This window comes from Manis javanica, chromosome 9 (assembly GCF_040802235.1).
Source record: "Manis javanica isolate MJ-LG chromosome 9, MJ_LKY, whole genome shotgun sequence".
Classification (NCBI taxonomy): domain Eukaryota; kingdom Metazoa; phylum Chordata; class Mammalia; order Pholidota; family Manidae; genus Manis; species Manis javanica.
Window position 1 is genome coordinate 113,985,164 of NC_133164.1, and position 20,109 is coordinate 114,005,272.

General features: G+C 43.8%; 1 protein-coding gene and 1 non-coding gene across 5 annotated transcripts in view; both read right to left on the reverse strand.

Annotated features, from left to right (window-relative positions):
• BCL2 (BCL2 apoptosis regulator) overlaps positions 1-20,109 on the reverse strand; it is a 162,337-nt gene that overhangs the window by 107,671 nt on the left and 34,557 nt on the right. The gene's annotated exons all lie outside the window — the stretch shown is intronic.
• On the reverse strand, positions 9,061-9,167 carry LOC118972529 (U6 spliceosomal RNA). The gene has a single exon (XR_005061565.2). It is a non-coding gene; the product is annotated as a U6 spliceosomal RNA (small nuclear RNA).

Below are 20,109 nucleotides of genomic sequence, written 5' to 3' on the forward strand. Positions count from 1 at the left end.
GTGCACACACAAGGAAATGCATCATATGAAGGCAACATAACTGAAACATGCCAACACCCTTAGGATCTCCAGGCTCTTGATTTCTTATGTAAGTTATTTAAGAGGCACATGATTAAGGGCTTCGCAGCCTCATTTTACCAAAAGAGATTTCAGTAGCTACAGAACTTTCTTACCCAACAGGGGATGTCTGTAAGGTGCTGCCTGTCCACAGACAAGGCTCCCCTTGGCCAGCGGGAGTGGACAATGGTCAGACCCCAAAGAGACAGGCAGGCTATGTTCAATCCTTTGGAATGAACATAACACAACTTCAGATTTATAACTGATGAGGCTCCACAGCACATAACAAACTTATTGGGGGAAAGGTGACTTTACTGAAGATGTCCAGCCAACTGATTTTACAAATGAGGAAAGAAAGAAAAGAATGGGCCAAGTGACGCCCATCCCCTCCCACCGTCCTGGCGGATATGGGGGCTGATAAAGTGGGAGAAATAAGAGGAACAATAACTGCATAAACAAGAAGAAATAAAATGAGAAAGAAAAATAAATAGGAGCTGGATCAGGGGGAAAAAAGGCAAAACAAGCAAAAATGATCTTTTGAGATAAGAACAGTATTACATAATACAGCTCCTATAATATGTAAACCCACTTTGCACTACAAATCACTTTTCCACAAAGAATTAAAATGAACAGAACCAACACGAAAATCAATTAGGCCCAGAGAAGGGCTCCATTCCCCCTCGAGGGGCTTGTTCTTATCCAAACACTGACTAATGCAGGTACCATCAGGCTGCCTAGTAGAGGGGGTTTTTATTTTCACTTGAGCCTGTCTGTTCAGAGAGTGATTTTCTCATTTTAGTTTGCAAAGAAAGGTTAAATAGGAGAAGTAGTATGTTCTTCCACTTAGAAAATAATCCAATCCATCCCCGTGTCGAAGGCTCGTGGGGCCTGCCCGGGGGGCACCAGCTCCCCAGGAACACCCAGCTGGTGCTGGGTGGGGGCAGAAGCTGAACATCATGAGGACACAGCACCGCCACTGCAGCCACTCCCACCAGGAACACGGCAGACACGGAGAAAACCAGCTTGGGGCCGGGCCCGTAGGACACATGATAACTATCTGCTGAGGGAAGGATGCTCAAGAAACACATCTCTGACCTGAAGTGGTAAAATACAAGAGCTAACATGCTACGAGAGAGCCATGCAGGGCAGCCATGCCTCGAGTAGGACAGCGCAATGTTTATTTGCAGAATGAATAAGAAAAAACCGCTCCCAAACAGACACAGGACTATGAACATTCCTGGGAGCACATCACAGTCCTCTTCTGCGATCTGTGCCATGTAAGGAATATGGCAATAAGTTTGCTGAAAAGTAGATACAAATGTCCTACTTAGTCTTACTGTATAAAAAACCTGGATTTTCATACCACTGGGTTTGTCTAAAGATGAAAGCATATATGTTCATTTTCCTTGGACTATGTATTCTGTACAAGTAGGGAAAGGAAATGATCAGAAGTGCTTTAACACGAAGGGGATTTGTTACCAGTTAGTTGTTGCTGATCCGGCCGATCAACCTGACAAGGTACGAATGGGGTTAGTCCAAACCGAGCACTGGAGGTGCAACTCACGCCAGGGTCACAACTCAACCTCCTGTTCAGAGGACGGGCCAGTTTTTATTTTACCAAATTAGGCCTTCTTGGACCTCCAGTGCAGCCTTTCTGCATGTCCGGGAAGGAGGTGGGTAAGTGGCTATTTTAGTCTGTTCCCATCTGGTCTCTTTGTAGCTGACTAGCACTGCCCCTCAACTCACAGTCAGGCCAGCGGATTAGGTGCTGTGCTCTGACCTGTCCTACTATGTGCCCAGCCACCTCACTATGACAAGGGTCACTCCCTGGAGTCAGGAGGGACCAAACAAGAAAGTCCCAAGAGGCAGACTGCCACTCATCACTACACAAGTCCAATTCCCGGCTGTGGGTGAGGAGCGTCCTTGGCTTTTACGAAGGGGAAAGTGTATCAGAATTTGACAGAGGAAATAAGCCCCAAACTGTTGTCCCCAAAATAAAGAACTTGTATCAACAGGGAATATAAAAATTTTATTTAGAACTGCTGTTCTCAGATGTTTAATACAAAGGAGAGATTGTTGTGCCAGGGAACAAAATGATCCCAATATTCACAAAGCAGGAATTCTCCAACTGCACATTTTGTTTCCAAAACACTTAGGAATACAGCAAGACTGCACGTTGGGGTAAAGAAGCTCCTTCTGGAAACAACAGAGGAGATAACTGAAATCTTTCACAGAGAGGCTGAAATCCTGCCAAGAAAATTCTATGCTCATCCTGAATAGTCAACATTTAGGGGCATCCAGCGTGGCTGGTGAGACAAATATGTGGGACAGGTGTGGGTGGGGGCAGATGAGGGTGGGGAGGGCTCAGAGCTACAGAGCATTCTGGTAACATATGTGGGATTCTGGAACCTCAAGCTTTTCTTCTGAATTAACCCCTTGGCCTGGGGTTCCAGGCAGGGCCCACGTGGTTTTTGCGTCCACTGGGACTGTGGCCAGACTGGGACAGGCGGTGCTCCTTTATTACATATTTTGAAAACCTGTTTTGTTACCTGCAGGTGAGTCTGGTCATAAGGAGACTTCTTTTATCAAGGTGGAGGCTGGGGAAGCAGGACAGCTGTTGACTGACTTTTCTCTCTAGAATGTTCCCCGCACTGAACAGCACTGTAGGACTCAGAGCCAAAAGCCCCAATCAAAAAGAAAACTCAAGGCTAGCAGTACACTTCCAGTATTTTTATGCCATTATTTTTCCTTTTTCACTGAAGACAGTCATATCACTACTGATCACCCTCTTTGCTGGACTGTAACTTGGTGGAAGGCAAGGCGGTGCGGCAGACGACCAGGAGCCGCACCAGGCCCACCCATGTTACTCCTGGCTCTGCCGTCATTGTGGGATCAGGGTCAAGTTACTCAATTTCTCTTCAACCCAACTCCCTTACCCTTAACATTGGAACAAAAATACCCAATTTTTAGGAATTTTTTCAAATCTCAAGTGTAAAAAAAATTAGGCAAGTGCTCCCCATATGGTAGGTTCTGCCTTTGAGTTTCAGACTATGACTTCACCTTGAATCCCACACAGCGCTTTGCCCACAGTGCCAGCTTCCACTGAACTTAACAAAACAGCTAACTCCCTTGCCGCCTCTTGCTTTTCTCTTCCTAATCTTTAGACCGTCTCCCTGGCAGCACTAGCATGCTTCAATCAGTCATGATTAACACTTGATACAGCCCACTGTAAAACTCCACACCTGGGCTCCAAACATAATTGTATTAATGGCAAGGATAGTGGCAGAAGTAAATATGAAATGACTTTATTTACTGCTCCACTGCGTTTCCTGCCATGGGAATGTCAAGGGGCCCCTCTCAAAATTAAGTACACATAGGAAATTCTTAAAGAGGCAAAGGAGAATTAAAGGGAACAACAGAGATAAACGTCAGGAAATTAAGGCCCAGTTTTCAGCTCTGCCTCCAAATTACTGGCATCTTTGACTGTTGGCATAATATTAAACATTTTAAGGAGTTAGAATCTATCACAATTGGTAACCAAAATTTTATTAATATTAACAGAAGCTAACGTGATAGAAGTTTTTAGGGTCACTGTCCACCAGAAACTTATTCCTTCCTAAGTGGTCCCTGGGAGTGGAGACCCAGCCGGGTGATTTACAATCAACACCTACACCCCAAATCTCTCTCAGCCACTGCATGGAGCACACCAGCTCAGGTGCCCTCAGAATGTGGACACAATAAGCCCGCGGAGATGCAGCAATGGGAGGTGAAGAGCCTGTTCACACGGCCAGAGAAAGAACGTCTGCCAGCAGGAGGCACCGAGGCAGGGGACCTGGAGACCAGGGGCTGCCAGCGGCCCAAAGGGAAGAGCACAGACTCTCACTGATGACCCGTGAGAAGAAGCAAAGCCTCTAGAGCCGGCAAGGCGCCAGGTTCTCTGGGCGAGACAGAGACGTAACAGGTGAGGACTCCAGGGAGAAGCACTGGGGGCACGCCAGGTGGCTCCCACCAGAACTCCAGGCCTTTCCCTCTCAGATCAGTGTAAACAGTGGAACCATCAAAATGAGTGCTCGGCACTTCAGCAGAGCGCACTGAGGTGGGGAGTGGGGCCGGGCTGGGGGCTCATGGCAAAGGCGAGCGCTGAGGAAAGAGAAGTAAGGCCTTCCCTCTGTCCTTGTGCAACCAGCAGAACATGGAGAGGCTAGCACACAGCAGAGGCGGCTGCAGCACTTAACACAGGACACTCCCTCGTTGCTGCAACTGACCTTCCCAGCAACGCTGGGATGTCGATACTGACAACCCATTTAAACATTTCATCCAAGATCACAATGAGCTAGAGATGAAGCCAAGGCTAAAAGTTAGGTCGGTCTGACTCTTGAATCTGTTTTCCAAGCTATTGCACTCTACTGATTGCCTCTGTGAAACAACCTTACACATGCGTGCGTGCATGCCCGTGGAGGAGAACTGTATGATCTAGGTGTGCGGCAGGTCAGTCTCATTATGACACAAACCCTAGAGACTATCAAAGAAAAAAACTGGTAAATCTGATTACAGGAAAATAAAAACTTTCTGCCTGGGAAAAAGAAAAAACACCATAAACAAAGACAAAGGACAAATGAGAAACCAGGAAACTATCTGGAACACAAATCATAGACAAAAAGCTAGTTTCCTTAATATATAAGGAATGCCTGTAGATCTGTAAGAACCAACAAAGCCAAATGAACTGTCAGCCAATATAAAAGACATCAAAAAGTTCACATTAGAAGATAGTAAACTTTATTCATAATAGAGAATTTTGCAGACAATGTATTAGAGTTGGTGAACATCAGAACATTTTACCATACACACACTGGTAAGGCTTAGGAAAGAAGCACTCTCATAAATTACTAATGAGAGAATAAATGGATACATCCGCTAGGAAGACAACCCGGCATTATCTGTCAAAATTATAAATGTACTTACCCTCTGACCCAAAATTCCAATTCTAGGATTTTTATCCTGCAGATAAAACTCATATGGATGCAAAATGATGCCTGTAGAATGCCAGTCTTTGTAGCAACGTTTGTACTAGCAAAAGTTCGAGAACTATCTAAATATCCAGCAAAAGGAGACTGATGAAATAAATTATGGCATCTTCCTATGACGGCCTATTATTTAGCCATAAAAGAGAAGAGAAAGCTATTAACGTATTGATATGGAACAAGCCCCAAGGAAAATAGCTAAGCAAACAAAGCAAATTAGAAATGGCAAGCCAACTCTGCTATCACCAATGGAAAAACCAAATTACATAGTTTGTACATATATATTTGTATGTACCCCCTGGAAAGATACACAAAGACTGGTAACAATAGTTGCTTTCAGGGAGAAATGAGTTTTGTGAGGGTGACTTCCTTATCATTGTATACTTTGTATCTTTTAAATATAATAATATGTGTTATGTTATCTATTCAAAAAATAAATTATACACACACACACACATATGTATAGATATAACCACATACAAATAAACATCCAGTGCCAAACAGTGGCAAAAGCTAGCTTCTGGCCCAGTCTTGTAGCTAGTGGGCTAGTGAGAGAAGCTACTTCACCACGCAAGTCTCAGTTTCCTCATCCATAAAATGAGGATAACAATCCTTCCTTCCTCCTGAAGTTTGAGGAGCAAATGAATGAATATATGTAAAGCCTTTGGACCAGCACCTGCTACACGGTAAATGTATGCAAGTGTCTGTTAAAGTAACTGCCATCTAAACTGAGATCAGAAAGATCAGCAGGAATTAAGACAAGGAAAAGGGGAGCAGGGGCGTGCAGATGTGCCACTCAGAAGGAATAACAGGTGCAAAGGTCAGGGGGTAGGAAAACGCACAGATGCACTGGGGAGCGGCTGGAGTGTAGCCTGTGAGGAGGAGGAACCACAGGAGACAGGATGAAAGGAGTGAGCATGGACCGTCAGGACAGTTCCTCTGTGGAGCACAGGCAGCAAACAGCGCATTTCAGGCAGGGGAATTCCGTGACTGAACAGGCTTTCCTAGAAAGAGTTCTCTGGCAACAGTCTGGAAAACAAGTTGGAGAAAGGCAAAAACCAGGTGGCAGAGGCCACTTGGGGTTTGCTGCCACGACTTCAGAAGAAATGGTGAGGCTGTGCGCTAAGACAGTGACAAAAGGGAAGTCCAAGAAGAAGGATCAGAAGACGCAAAGGAGGCAGAATCGACTGGGCTTGCTGACCAGGAAAGGCCGTGGTGTGGGAGGGAAGAGGGAGCCAGGGGCAACCCCAGAGTTCTGACTTGGGTTAAGTGGAGGCCCGAGATGCAACTCCTCGAGATGAGGAGTTCAGAAAAGGGAACTGGTTGCGGAGGCAGGAAGGTGGCATTCGCTGAGGTTCAAATGCCCCATAGGTAATCCGTATGCAGCTAGACTGTCTAAAGCTCAGCTTAGGCTGCAAACACAGCTTTGAGAGGTACAGGATGAATTTTAATACTTGAAAGCTCTGGACTATGTATGGCTAAGTCACCTGCCACCAAATGGCAACGGTCCCTTTGGTCCAAGTAAGAGACTTTGGAGAAAGCCTGTTACCTGTGATGTAGCTGAAACCCATGCACCCTCCCTCCTTCCCTCTCTTGGTCTCCTTTCCCTTGCTCCTTTCTTTTCTTCTCAGTTTCCTTTTCTCTTTTTCTCCTCTCTTCCTTCCTTCCTAAAAATAGAAGAAAAGTCCTCACAAGGGGTTTCCATAAAATTTCCCATGAAATAACCTATTTCTGACCAGTTCCATTAACCAGTGGCAATGCCTCTAGTTTCCCAACATCCCTGCCTCCTTTCGCATCTCTCTTCCTACAGAGCTGAAGCCACTAGAAAACGGTCATGGTCCCGCAGGTGCACTGCACACCATGAGGAGCATCCCTGAAGACCTCATTCTCCCATGTGCCTGTCTCCACAGGGGCACCCATCTAGGTATTTCTTAGAAGGACATTCCGTAGTTTTCTCCAGCTGAGGGTCTTTAGCAGAATGAGTCCCACTTAAAGTCCACCAACCAAAGAAAGGGTTTTACTCAGAGGCCTTAGAACCAACTTCTAAAAAAGCATACATTCTTCTAGTTAAAAAAAAAAATGCTTTAGCAAGATTTCTGTAACTATTTAGCCAGGTGAGGCTTTGAGTATCACTTACTCACTAAAATGATCCTTAAACTTCTCTAAGCTTCAGTTTCCTCACCTACAAAATTGAGATGAACTCTCTGATCATGACCAGATCTCCTTCTGGCTCGAAAAATTTGTGAGTCTAGAGTTGAGGGAGGATTGAAATTGGTTTCATGACAGTGTGAAATATTTCAACAACTCAACACTGCCATTAGAACATTCAAGGCAACTTCATTTTTGGAGCTTGGTTGATTTCCTGACTAGACAATAGAAACATTCCCACTTTCTTACGTGCAATGTTTATTGCAACGGCAAGTATATTATTCCCAAAGGGAAATAAATCCCTAGTATTATAATGAAGCAGGTGATCAGTTTTCAAATCTTATGCATCCCAGAGAAGCCGTCTCATTTCATGGCCTGAAAAAACACAGGGAGAGAAAATGGCATCCCCATCATGGGTTGCTACTATTCATCTGTCGGCTTTTTGCAAATTATCGGCTTACCTTTCCAAAATAGAAGATAGAAAGTTCCATCTACCAAGAAATGGACAATGTATTCTCCCACTTGTAGAGATTTATGAATTCATGAGAGTAAGTGAGGAGTACAGGCCAGGAGACCCAACCTAAATAACAGACTCCCTGACTTCTTGCTCTGATATGCCATGGAACCATCTAGATGCATTTGGTTATTATAGCAAGGCAATGGGCATTAAAAATCAGACGGAAGGGATTTTCGTCTACAGCTCCACACAAAGAGAAATATCACAGGAAGGGTGGTCATTTGTTTAGTTAAAAGAACAATTTTTAATGATACCCACCAAAATGTGATGTCTCTAGCATAGTACTTTAAGTAAAAAGCAACATATGTCAAAGTTTAATCGACTTAAAATATTATATCTTAAAAGATATCAGGTAATGTACCCTTACAAACCAAAGCCTGATTAGATTAGTTTGAAATGCATTATTTTGAAAAATAATTTCAGTTGAAATCTGATTTCAGCAATGTGCTTCTGGTAATCATATAAAGGAGAATATGAGGCATCTTCCAACGTTTACAGCATATTTGCTCTTACTAACACAGCAATATATAAATCAGCTGTCTAATTTACTAGAAACCAGATATGATTTACTGGTGTTTGGAGGGGATTAGAGGAATAATGCATGAAAAGGTTTCCGTCTGTGAAATGTGTATGTATAAAATCTAAGTACAAGTATTTATTTTTCACTCTAAATTGTTCCTGATACCCAACATCACTCAAAATAAGATAAGGGACTAATTAAATCATAAACTGAGATAGCTATTTCACCTTTATTTTCAGAAAATAAAAAAGGCTGGTGAGTATTCACACTGCTGGTAGAGCTATATAAACTACTAACTCTACAAAAGGCAGTTTGACAGAATCAATCAAAATGCCAAACACACTCACTTGTGGTTACAGCAATTCCATTTCCAGGATTTCTTTCCTATAGACACATAAAAGAATGTAATACAAAACTATTCACGGCATCATTGTCTCAGAAAATGTCAGAAAGGGATGAGTTACTAAGTCATAGTGGATTAATCCAGCCTTAACAAAGAGAAAACCAGCTCCTAACTTACTGATATGCACAGAATTCCAAAACGTTATTTTAAGTGAAAAGCACATAAGCAGAACAGCATGTATGTCTGCCACCCTCTGTGTAAAAAGGGGGAACGAAGCATATACACATACATATGCATACATGTGCATATATATATATATATCCATATATCCATATGTGCATACACAAGTCTAGACACAGATATCCATATGTGCATACACAAGACTGATGACACAGGTTCTGGGAAAGGAAACCTGGTGTCTGGGAGAGTCTAGGAAGAACACTCCCCCCCGTATGCCTTCTGGGACCCTTTTATTTTTTTGCGTGTCATCCTTGTGCGGGAGCCATGCCAGTCTTCTCTGTATCGTTCCAATTTTAGTATATGTGCTGCCGAAGCGAGCACCTTCTGGGACCTTTTGAATTTTGAACCATGTGAACATGCTCCATGTTAAAAAATAAATTAACATACAAAAACATGTGACTATAATTTGTTCACTGGTAATCACTGAATACACACTCATATGTATCACTACTTAATAAGAACTTAAAGGACTCTATTTTTAAATATCAGAACACTTAGAGCAAGACTGGGTTGTTTTTTTTAAAAAATGCCATATGATTAAAGCTGTGGAAATAAAAATGAGGTGCTCTTCCTCTTTCCATTCTCTTGAAGTTCTTAGAAAATAATAAATGACATATACCAGTTTGGAGGAAACCATTTAAAGGGACATAAGTCATCATTAACCCTTCCCCAGATGAATGACAGAGAGACACATGTTCTAATTAACACTGAGTAACATTGTGTAGAGAGCAGTTTGCAGTGGAAATGAACAGATGGCAGACAAATGCATGAAGTATTGGGGTGCAAGAAAGAAAACTTGATCTGACACTGGAAACTTCAAGCAACTGAAAGAAACTGCACCTGAGTGAGAATTGTGCTAAAATACAGATGGGCTGCCCTATGCAACTCTCTCTAGTTTTTAGGTGCATCGGGTTTGGCTGCTTTTTGTATTAAGTTCACGCAAGGCAGATGCTATTCCAAAGCCCATCCCACTTTCTACGGACGCCAACACCCACCCCCACACCGACCAACAGCCACCTTTTTACGACAGAAGATTTCCTATCCCCAGGCGGGGAATGGCTCAGTTACCCAATCTAGCATTTCAGTTCAATAAAAGATTTCAGTTCAACAAAGGACATCATCTTGGAGTTTGATGTAACAAGAGCTGACCTGGAGGTTTATGCTTTAACAACCATCTCCTTTCTTTCCTGTGAAACACAGATTTATGACAGGAGGCAGAAGAAAGAGACAAAGATCTCAGGGTTGACAAAACCCTCCTATGATCTACAGAGCAGGTACCAAGGGTTTCACACTTGTAACTTCTCTGCTCAGAGGCAGACTAGAGAGAACCACATGAGCAGGAAGGCATGTTCCCTCTTGTTTACAAGTTCATCCCCTTCTTAGACTTCTCTCTATGCAAACAAGGATGTCACAGGCGGCAGCAGGTTCACTAGCTGAAACCCCAGCAAAGAACCAGTGACTCCACATGTGGGAGACTTCAGCGCAGCTGACAGATGCTATTTCTCTCTGTCCCCATTGAGCCAGGCTGGGGAGATGGCACATTTCAGACAGGACGCCCTCCCCAAGCAGAACCCTGAAGAAAAAAAGCTGTTCGAGAACCCAAACCAGGATCTGGTTTCTGCCAGTTGAGAAGGACAGAGACCAGTAGCTAAGACAAGGTCATAACAGAAGGTACGTTGAGTTTACACCTATTTAACATCAGCAGACTCTCCATATTCTCATGTCTTTTCTGGTTTTACCTATATAAAGCATTTTAAATGTACATTCTGTAGTGAACAACAGTTGTAAAAAACATAAAATTTTGAGTAAACACCAGACACAGTTGGTGCTTATCTATGCAAAAAAGAGAAAAGGTTTTTGTTTGTTTGATTTCGGAACTCCAAGTAACTACTCAGAGCCAAAAGGCAGATAGTGGGCTAATCAGATTATCTTTAGCCATATTCACAATATTGAAGGCTAAGAATTGTAAATACAAACACTTTGTGCAAACTGAATTTTTGGACTTAAACTCATGCTGTAATTCATGTGTTTGAGAGGAATATATATATTACATACATATACACACACAGCAGATTAATGTATATATTTTATACAAAGCCAACAGTTTCCACTGAACTATCATTTGAGGTATTCAAACTCAATTCCATTCTCTGTCCGAGACAGCAGACTCCTCTGGTTTGAGGTTATTTTTAAATATAAAAACTAATTATCCTATCTCACTGCCTATAAATCCAATTTCTATTCCTGATTCTGCTTCTGTTGTACATCTCTCAGTGGTCCCTCTGCAGTGTGACTTGTTTACACGCTGGTCTCAAAACACAGGAAAGACAGGAATCAAGTAAAAATAAGCTTCTCCACCTTTTAGGAGGGTTTGCTAATACAGCAACATTTCTGTAACGCTATATATATAAAAAAAAAATCAAGTCCATTTTCTAGGATGGGATAGGTTTTTCTTTTAAGGTGGTAAATTTTATAAGAGTAAAGTAGAGAATATCAATTTGGCACATAAAGAGAGAAGCTGATGCCAAAGCCAGAATGCTCTCTCTGGGTTTGCAGATTTTCCTGCACAACCCATCAACCAGTGCACGTGCAGGATGCATCCCACAAACCTTTGCAGACCAGAGCCTCTGTTTTGCACTGTGTCAGCCTACTAAGACCTTTCAAGGCCCTTCTGGATTGGATGGCAGAGCAGAAACAATGAACACTCTCCCCGCTAAACCCTACTAATTCCTTAAAAACGGAGTCCTTCCCAAACATGTCGAGGAATGCAAACTAACAACTACAATTTACGCTTACCAGCGGGGGTGGCAAAGGTCAAAGGCAAACCAAAGTAAATTGACAATGATAAAGCGCTCCAATAGCCGATGGTTAAAAACAAATCCTTCAAGTCTTTCCCACTTTCTCAGTGTCAGTTATGCGAGCCGATCCGAAGAACTTCAGAAAGTTTCTCATCAAAAATCGCTCCTGACATTCCCAGGGCAGCCACCAATTAGCTGCTCAACCCCTGGCAGCCTCTTTAACTTTCTAGACCTTATTTTTCTTATCTATGAACAAGGTGACCCTGAGGTTCCTTCCAGCCCCAGCCAGCCATGGCCGATGATCAAAGGCTGTGGCCACCCCCTAACTCCGGCCCCCTCCCAAGAGCCTTTGCCGGCCTCGCCTCCCCATGGCTCTGTCTACTCTGGTTTTTGGCCCCAGCAGGCAATGGGAGCCTATGGAGGCCAGATCTTTTTCGGACCTTCCTGACTGAGGTGTGTTTCTTGGTTTTATAAGCATCTCAGATCGAATGAAGAGTAAGGAGAGAATAAAAAGATGAGCTGATTATTGAGATGAGAATCCTCAAAACAGAGAAAAACACATTTGTGAAGAAGAAAAAGTCACTTTGGGACACTCTCTGGGCTTTTTTTCCCTCAAGAAGGGATTCTGGAAGCCCCTTTCATGTTCTACTCTCTCCGCCCCCATTCTTGAGGCTGTGATTCTCGTTTCCTATCTCCCTCAAGATGAAAAAGGAGGGAAAGATCTTTTTTCTCTCTCTCTCTTCTAGTTTGGCCAAATTCAGATCCTTCTTCCATGCACTGATTTCTGAACTTCCTGGTAAACTTTGATTAGGCCCAGCTACCATGGGAGTTGACCTTTTGTAATGGTATTTTAAATAACACTTTTCCCACACTGGATATCCACAAAGGTCAATATTTGAATTCTTCCCACCCTTATTTTTGAAGCAATAAAGCTTTCTTCAATCTGTCACATATGAGTAGATTGGAGCCTGTGGTGATTTCTACCAGGAACCTCACCTTCCCCCAAAGGAAGAAACTTGCAAGGCACTTGGCTGAATCCAGGTATTTGTCAACCTAATTGGTAAATCTAAATACAAGCTTAATTTTTTCCAAGAGAAAACTCTAAGTCCAGTGTAAAGAGTATAGTTCTGCTGTTACGACTATTACACCCTGGGACCCAAATATTCGTTCACCAACCCACGTTAGAACAGAATGATATGCTGCCTTCATGAGTCTGTGTGCTTCCCGAGGAGGTATTTAGTCAGCTCCATGGCTCACACATTCACTCTTTTGCTCCAACACCATTTTATATCAAAAAACCTGGAAATCATTTTTGATGGCCAAAGTTTGTATGATCTGAACACCACTGTGTTACTGAGGCCGCGTTAAATGATGTTAGATTTCATTAAAAAACACACGCACATAGCAGTGATGATAATGTCTTTCACTCCTGATACACCTTCACCCAAGTGTGACAAGTTACAAGCAGCTCTACTCTCACTGTCCTTACCAACCCTACCCCCGTGGAGGCCACAGGGTGGAAGACCACGTGGAATGCGCCTTTCCGTTCTGGGGCTAAATACAATACAGCCCTGACTCTTTCTCAAACACATTGAAAGGGCCCCTGAGTTTCATGACAACAATGAGTTTCATTGTTGTTGAGAAATAAAGGACTTGCTTAAATAGTTTCATATGTAAACAGCCTAGCTCAGAGTATCATGCGTACAATATTACGTGTAGTTTTCTCTTTTAGTGTTTGCAGTTTCCAGTTTAGGATTTATCCAATTATCTATCTATTGTCTGGCAGGCCTGGCATGGGGATTCCAGTTACAGGAAATGCTTCTGTGATCGCAGGCCCAAAGCAAACGCTGGAGCAGATGGCAGCACATCCAAGAGGGTGTGTAGGCACCGGAGGGGTTTGCCTTGGGGGGAGAGGCAGCCAGGCAAAACAGCCCAAGTGAGAGGTTCAACGACAAAGCTACTTCTAACCACTTTGCATGGGTCTGTTATTTACTGTGGGAAGGGGGGTAAAAATGGATTAGGGGGTGTGTATGGGTGGGGGAGTGACACTGTTGAACCCTGCTTGAGGTGGTGGCGAACACCTGTGCTTGTAAAGTTGTGGGGCACAAAGGAGAGCAGAGCTCTGCTGCAATATTTCCAGAACCCTCCAGTGCCTGCTTTGGATAGCTCTGGGCAGACCCACAGACTCTCAGGGCAGGAAGACTGAGGCCAGCTCAACACCTCTGCGGCTTCCTCTCCATTCATGGTCAGAAGATTCCTTGAAAACCAAAGTCAGATCATTTTGCTTCCCTGCTCAAAACTGTCCACTGGCTCCCCATCGCACACAGAACAAAGTCCCAAATCCGTGCACGGGTCTCCCAGGCCCTACAGTGGTTCCTGATGGCAGCAGAGCCACCTTGGGGGCATTTGGGAAGTCTGTGGGGGCCACTTGGATGGTCACTCAGTAATCAGGGGTCACTGGTGGCTTTCACAGGGTGGACAACCTGAAATGCACGGCATGGTCCTGCACAACCAAGAAATGTCCCACATCCCTATGACTTTGCAACATCCGCTGGATATTCGTTCAGGTGAAAAACCTGAGGCCATTTTACATGGTGACACAAAGTGTTTTGTCCACAATCTTCACAAACAACAAACATCTAGGGAGTGATGTACTTTGTTTTGTTTAGAAGTGTACTAGGCAGTATCCATCACTTCCAAAATCACTAAGGGTGACACTGACTGTCACTGAATCGCCAACATAACAGCCATGTGCCTTTGGTCTCACATGGGGTCACAGCACAGTCATGCCAACCTGATGCGTTGAAACACTCTGGTACAATGGCCTCTTCACTGTATTTCCATTACAGTACGTTAAGGCATTAGACTGATGGCTTGTAATTACGTGGGTAGGTAGGTTATGTCTTTTACAAATTTCACTGCAACAAAGTAAAAGCAGTGCTACTAAATATCTATTAGAGAAAGCAAGATTTGGGTCTGGCCAGGGCTGCTTGCCCCACCTCTCCGACTCACTCGGAGCTGCCCCTTCGCTAGTCTGTGATCGCGCTCAGCTCCTGCCTGCGTCTGTGTCTCAGACATCCACGGCGCTAGCCTCCTCCATTCTCTCACCCTCTTTTTTCTTTCTCTGGGATTCATCATTGCCCAACATCACATTTTATGTCACAGTATATGTCCCATATACTGACTTTCTCTGCTGCTAGAATTCAGCTCTGTAAAACTAAGGACCTGTCCACCTTGTTCCCTAGCACCACAAGCAGAGCCTGGCATATACACGGCCCATTTGTTGACAAATAGAGGAACAACAAACAAACTGAGGTCTGGTCCTACAAAAGGGCTCCCTTCTCTGGAACTAGCAAATCCTCCTATAACCCCACTTGCAAAATGTGCTTTCTGCCACTGGTCGTGTCTCTCCTTGTGCAGTAAAAGAGCAATAAAAGGGAAAGAATCCAGTGAAAGAGAGGAGGGCATATTTCTTTAAATGACCATCTTTCTAGGACAAGACGGATGGGATGGCCGCTAACACTGGTACTCCCCCTAATCTTCAGGACGCCCTGCCCATCTACTCTACTCACAGTACTGAAATACACTGTGGAGGCAAAGCCCTGAAAAATTAATGATTTTTATAATCCCATACACTGTGAATATACTTAATGTGACTTAACTACACATTCTAAAACAGTTGAAATATTATATTTTCTGTATATGTGTTTTACCACAATTTTAATAGCTACATTAAAATTTTAAAAAGGGAACAGTAGCAACAGTTATTGTAAGGTACATCCTGAAGCCAGAGGAGTTAATTTTAACATGTTCAGAACAGAGAGAAGACAGCAAATCCACACAGGTGTTTGTTCAGCTGTTGTTGATGGTTGTCTTTTTTGTTACCCCATCCAATACTCAATTAACACGTTCCATAAATTATTTCATTTCTCATCAGAAACTTCTAATGGTAGAGTGAACTAAAATTAATCCATAGCAGTAACTAATAGTACCAAATTTACTAAGTATTCTATTTGTAGTTTGTAACCCATAGCTTACATTAGCTAAGGTGAGCCTAAAGCTCATGAGGTAAGTTAAAGATTATACTTGATTAAAAGAACATTTATATTAACTGACTTAATAACTCATTTCAGTTAGGGCTGTTATCCCAAGTTCTTGACATATGTAATTGAGAAAGTTAAGCTACAGGTCACCCTTTGGTAATATCTAACTGCAATTCTGGTTATCTTTAAACTGCAATTCCAAGCCATGAGATGTAACTAGTGGTTACTTTCTCATAAGCCAGAGCATTCGGATTTACTCTGGAAGTTTATCAGACTTGCTTCCAAACTTCAAAAACTCAGATTTGCCTGCAGTAGCCTATAGTGGCCTTGAATATGATCAGCCCCAACCCCCAGGTTAACCCATGGTTTAAGTACTAAATAAAGTTGACTTCATTTATTTTTATTTTTTCCTCCTGAATGGAGGTCTACTTTGTAAAGCATATCGGTGGAATGGAAATCTTATTTTCAAGGTTAGCTTTAACATACATTTAAACAGTATTTCCGATATCATTAGAGATTTTATTCAAAACACCAGAGTCAGCCTTATGACCCTTCCATAATATATTAATGACTCCTGTGAAAGGCACAAAATCTTTGTAATTATCAAAAGTAAGATCATGAATGTCAAAACACAGGCCCTGGCTCACAGAAAAATGCTTAATAAGTGGCAGTTGCAAATATAATAGCTAAATTTGAATGTGCATGGTCCTCCTAAGCTAAACATGTTATTCCATTTTAGCTAAACAGATACTAGACCAGTCACTGATTCCATCCCATTTTGCAAATTACAAAGCTGCACCAATTCAAAAATTCTTCTGAAACTCAATTTCCAGGCATTTATTTGGCTTTTGTTCCTGGGATTTCCACTGCTTTAGAGGATCCAGCTTTAATGGGCTCTTTCTGAGAAATCTTCCATCGGTTCTGAGAAGTACTTTTATTGAATGCTCCATTTAACTTCATTTTGCAATTAATGAAACTTTCAAGACATATTTCCCATCCCCTCTCTTCGAGTTCTAGTTATTTTTTTCTTGCCTTTTGGATAATTAGGAGCAGAAAACTACTCCCATTAGGAACTAAAGGCAATAAATATGGCAACAAAAATGCCAAATGCCAGAACAAATGCCATTTGCAGGGTTCTGAAAAGCCCATCTCTCAGAAGTAAAAATACTCTGTCATCGCCGAAGGTCTTTTGGTTGCTAGCTATCAAATGGATCACTTTTGGATTTCCATGAAATTCAACCAAAAGTAAGCTTTTGAAGGTTTTAGCAAGATCACTTAACCTTTTCCAGTCTGGGAGCTAGACCCTTTCCTGTCTGTATAACTCAGCCAGTTTGGTCATAAAGAAACCAATTTAGTTGTTTATTTTCTTAGCCTAAAATGTTTGTGTGGTTAACTGAGTGCAAATGTACCGTATCTGCTCTTCTTCTTTTAAAGTTTTAGATAAATAATCACTAGACATAATCAACCAGGAACGATCCTATGCTTGTATCCCAACCTGGAAACATGACAGAGAAGGACACGATTTGTACAGACACGTAGTCTCTTCAAATTACTTTTTCACTGTGTTGTGAAAACCTGTTTCAATCACTTTCCCAGTCACCCAGTACATGACCCCAGGATTTTCTATTCAATTATATTCCCAGTAAGTCACAGGGCCCCTTTGGTAATGAATAAAACTGTATGTAAGGCTTGGTTCAGAGGAAGCAAAGACACATGCAAATGTGAGAATAAACTGCTCCCATAGGATTCTTTATACATTTCCTAGTTTTAGGTATATCAAGAGCACTTTTAAAATAAACTTGGCGTTGGTTTCCTATTCCAATGGAAAATCTGACTTCAGGCTGCAGTGACAGAAAAGAGCCTTACTTTTCTGCACAGCCAGCACCCAGCTTTGGTCCCCTGACTGCAGCATGAGAGGTGCCCATGTGCCGCTGAATGCTGGTAGGCTTGATCCACAGGCTTCAAGAATCCTGGTTCCTGGATCCCACTCTCCACCTGCCACAAACCTGATCAAATTGGTCTGGGAGGGAGCCTGGACATCGGCACTTTTAAATGCTCCCTGCTTTATTTCAATGTGCAGCCAAGGTTGAGGACCCCTATGCCTTAGTCCATGCCGGCTGCTATAACAGACCACCACAGACTGGGGGCTTTCAAACAACAGAAATATATCTCTTACAGTTCTAGAGGCTGCAAGTCCAAGATCAAGGAGCCAGCAGATTCGGTGTCTGGGGAGAACCTGCTTCCTGCTTCTTGGACATCCATCCTCTGTGTCCTCAGATGCCAGAATGGGAGAGGATGCTCTTTGGGTCTCTTTTATAATGCCAACAATCCCATCATGAGGGCCCCACCTTCATGACCTAATCACCTCCCACAAGCCCCACCTCCGTGTACGATCACAGTGGAGGTTAGGATTTGATATTAATTTTGGGAGGACACAAACATTTAGTCTACAGCAACCAAAAATTTGGCCAAGATTCCCCCATGCCATTTTAAAATAAGGGCCAACAGGGCTCCTGCTGGGCATGGAGCTTCCTGCCACCCTGTGAAGTAAATGAATGAAGTCAGCACTGAGTTGAGGGTCCCAGTACTGTTAAAAGAGAAGGAGCCCCACAATCAGCCACACTTCCTCCCCACTAGATCCCCCAAACTGGGGCCTGGGTGGAGAGGAAGGTTACACAGAATTCTATAGGGTTCTCATGCAAGGACCAAATAGGCTGATCACAGTCTCCCCTATTTGGGGGTCGCAGGAGTAGATATTCCCAGAATCGGGGTTGTAGCAAAGGTGTTCAGACTCTTCACAAGGGTCGTTCACAACCTGCCTTTGGTAGGGTGTACCCTGGGCCAGCTGCTCCAGCATGAGACCCCAGCACCTGCACATAGGCAGCCTCCGCAATACTTACGCAGCAGAGCTCCTTATGCTCAACAGGGAAACTTACACCAGTTCATTATCTTGAAATTTTAAATCCAAAAATGGTACCTGCAAATCCATGACTACAGAGTGTAAAAGTCCTGAGCAGAGAACTGTGCTGCCCTAGTATGTCTAATCGTCTCATTTGCCAGTAGCATGGGACATCTAAACTGAACGGTCAGTTGCAGTGTACTCTGGATTGAGGCAGGGAATAATGTGGGTTTTTACTAAAACTTTCCTCCCCCCAGACCCAAGGCAGGCTTACGGAGCTCTGGCTCCAGTCTGTGAGAATCCTGGAAGGCCACAGGGGCTGGTTCCCATCAGGCTCCACTCCAGTGAGTGTAGACGCCAGGAAAAAAGGAAAAGGAGTTGCTGGCAACAGGCTGCAGTACATCCCGAGGGAGGGAGGCTGCCCAGCCTGTTCTCCCCACCTCACTCCGTCTTCCAGGGCTGACCACAGCCTGCTCACCGGCATAGACACCACCCAAGGGACCAAGACGGGCACACGTGCATCAGCTGGAGGGAAGGAGGCTGGGGTAAGATGGGACAAGATCCTTTCTGAATGGGAAAATTAAAACCACTGGGGGAAATTCTCATTCATCCAAGAGCCATGAGCTGTGTGCACTCAACTCCCCTGGCAAGGAATTAGGGGTCGTTATTCCTTGCTGAGGATTGCCCTGGAGTTGGGCAGGGGGGCAAGAAAAATGCCCATGGGCTCTGTCCTTGCTGAGTTCTCTCTCTGGCTGACCTCTGGAACTGAGGCCCTGGCAGTAGAAGGGGCCCTTGCATCTCTCGTGACATCTACCCAAGGACGCCCAGCCTTAATTGGAGCTGTCTCTGGGCGGGCAGGCAGCTGCAGATGGTAACCCTCCCTGCAATCTTGCTTGCAAAATGGGAACATATGCAAATACAAGATGGGTAATGGCTGCTGAGGTGCTGGATGGGAGAAGTGTTCTAGAGGCTTGCATGGGCCACACACTGAACATATGTCAGCCATGTGCTGCGGCTCTTACACAGGAACTGAGTCCTGAGCTTGGGTTTCACAAACAGGCTCACAGCACACGGGGAGAAACTTTGGGGGAAGCCAGTACCAGTTTACCTGGAGGATGAAGGTGGGAGGGGTGGGGGAGCTTCTGCATCTCAGCCTGGACTTGGGAGATACTGAAAGGGCAGTCACTCAACTTTACTTAGCACACATGTCTCTGTGTTCTCCACCTTCTGTTGGCAACTTAAATTTGAAAACACACCAACTATTTGATGGGGATGCAGGGAGGTGCGAGGTGCAGTGGCATTCTGCCCCCACTTTCTGCGGCAGCAGCCTGCCAGGCTCTGTCAGGCCTGGGAGGGCTATACTTCTCTGGGGGTGCTTCTAGACCGTGCCCTAGAAGGGTCACCTACGGAGCTGACCATACCACAGCTGTTTGACAACAGCCCACATGATATACTCACAACTGCAGGAAATCTGTGACAGTAAAACCTACCCCACACCAGGTGTGCAGCCTGCACAGCAAACG